The sequence below is a fragment of the Penaeus chinensis genome, chromosome 24 (assembly GCF_019202785.1).
Source record: "Penaeus chinensis breed Huanghai No. 1 chromosome 24, ASM1920278v2, whole genome shotgun sequence".
Taxonomy (NCBI): domain Eukaryota; kingdom Metazoa; phylum Arthropoda; class Malacostraca; order Decapoda; family Penaeidae; genus Penaeus; species Penaeus chinensis.
In genome coordinates this window covers 33,589,763-33,592,262 of record NC_061842.1, presented here as the reverse complement: position 1 = coordinate 33,592,262, position 2,500 = coordinate 33,589,763, and the positions used below count along the sequence as shown (strand labels likewise).

The 2,500-nt window shown below is 39.4% G+C and overlaps 1 protein-coding gene across 1 annotated transcript in view; it reads left to right on the top strand.

Annotated features, from left to right (window-relative positions):
• Positions 1-369: 369 nt before the first annotated feature.
• LOC125038348 (transmembrane protease serine 11D-like) overlaps positions 370-2,500 on the top strand; it is a 62,967-nt gene continuing 60,836 nt past the window's right edge. The window contains exons 1-2 of the mRNA XM_047631823.1: positions 370-793; positions 1,785-1,885. The gene's annotated coding sequence lies outside the window, so the exon portion shown is untranslated. The remainder of the gene's footprint in view (positions 794-1,784; positions 1,886-2,500) is intronic.

Genomic DNA, 2,500 nt, shown 5'->3' with positions numbered 1-2,500 from the left:
CATAAATGAAAATAAGCTTAAGGAAGCAAGTTTTTTTTTTTATGGCCCATCTACATGAAAATACATACATGGCAACCTATTGGACATCACGATGTTTGTAAGTGTGACTGTACGAAATATTCAGATTTTCTTAAACGCACATTTAATTGTCTGAGCACACAACATGCTCATGTCATTTAAGTCTTGACCTTGACTGCATTGCTTTGGAGTCTCTCAAATACCAAGAAGACTTCGGGGGTGGTTCTTTTGTCAACGGCCAGACGTATGGTAGTAGCATTGTAATGGTAATTTATCGGCAATCTGACCTGGTAAGACCACTATATACCATGGATTTTTTTTTTCAATGGTTGTATGGTAGATGGAATGTTAGTTCGGGGAACTCCACATTCCATTGAAGCAACAGAGTGTGGTGTTTATCCTATAGAGGGATAAGCCTTTAGTGTTTTACATGGCACTATAGACACCTGGTCTCGGGGACATAAGGGTGATAATCTATAGCTCTTGTAAACAGGGCACCACTGTGCTCTGTGCTGGGTCGGTAGGTAAGGAGAGGCCGGGGCGCTTGTGTGGCACTTGTGCCGCAGTTCAGTACTAACTGTCGTCGAACGTGGGCGTTCGTGAGGATTTATCTTTGGTAGATTTTCCTAATTTCGGTTAAAACCTTACTGAATTCTGTGTGATCATACGAAGTAAAGGAGACAAGGGTCTGCAACTCTTCGTATTTACCAGGGGGAGAATTTGGAATTTGAATTTGAATTTCCTCGTCAGGAGACGAGGAAATTCACTTGTATATGTAAGTAAACCATTAAATATATAAAGTTATTTCATGTGTTTATAATCACCAATTGATTACAAAATGGGAAGTCACACTTATTGGACGTATTATTCTTATAACAAACCCTGAGCCTACTCCGGAGAGATTGGAATAAAAATCTGTTATCCAGTGGCCTATAAGTGTGAATATATTTGGGTCATATTCCACTTGTTACCATCTTTACTCAAGGGAATATAAAGGGTGGTAAGTAGTATAGCAGCACTCAAATGGGTGCTAGGTAACACATTTATTTATATTATGTTTATTTGCTGTATATGTATGATAATTTAGCCTTCATGAAAATCAATTTGATTATGATTACCCAATCGAAATTATTCATATACTACATGAATGCATATTTCTGTATCACACAAATATTTCATATATGTATAATAAGTGCATTTTTCACTCTTTTTATTGTAATTACTACACCTATTGATATCACTAGTTGTTAATCAAGCGACACATTTGCTTGCCAGCCTCCTCTTTATACATATTTTCGAGCATGCATTTTAGTCATATTGTCACAAGTTAGGTGATTGTTAATATAAACAAATGTGCCTAAGTGGACAGAAGAAGGGGATGAAGAAGAGAAGGAGAATGGAAGGGGGAGAAGAAAAGTCCATGCAAAAGGGGGTGGGTTACAGGGGTTACACCACGCACTAGGCCTCAAGCTCCGTCTCCTATGCCCCCCAACAACGAACAAGGGGTTGGGGGAGGGAAGTTGCCACGCATGTGACCGTAGAAGTGGGGCTCCTTGAGTGACGATGCGTTCGGATGATAATGCACATTAAAAAAAAAAAAAAAAAAAAAAAAAAAAAAAAAAAAAAAAACGTTATCATGGACTAAGATTACATTCTAAAAAAAGAAAGAAAAAAAAGTCTGCGCGTTTTCGCTGAAGTATATTATATCTGTATATCTAAAATTCCTCTCTCGTCACCACGCCCCCTACCCCCCTCCCCCTTCTCAGTTCGCCCGCGTGGAGATAGAAGATAACTATTATCCTGTGGGAGGAGTGTGTGTGTGTGCAGAGGACTCTTCTTATTACGTGCTGAGTTTTCCCGTGGGGAGGTAAGGGTTTAAAGGTTTTCCTTCTTTGGATTTTGTATATTGATTACTGTTTCATCTTTTATCAGGTGGTTCTTTCTCTCCATGGTGTATTTTTTCTCTCTGCTCTTTCGCCCAGGTCTCTTAATTATCTATGAATACATTTATCTACCAGAGAATACGTCTTCACAGAGAAGAAACCATTTTCATTATCTCCTCACCTATACCCTCCCTTTCCCTATTTCCTACCTTTCGTTGTTTCATGGGAAGAGACTCCTGGGATATCTGTGAACATCTTCCGTTCCCTGTCTTATCAGTTGATTTCCCTGCCTTATCTATCCCTCAGTTTACAAGTCTGGGACAGGGACTAGGGGACACAATGTAGAGAAATATGAAGATGCCATGTGTGATGCATTGACGAAGATAATAATAATAGTAAAATCCAATGCACACACACACACACACACACACACACACACACACACACACACACACACACACACACACACACACACACACACACACACATACACACACACACACACACAAAAAGAAACGTCGAGTTATCAGTTAATATAATTTACACAAATGACGAGGGTGGACTATGGTAAACTTGGAGGGTAGTGTTTACAGTATGTC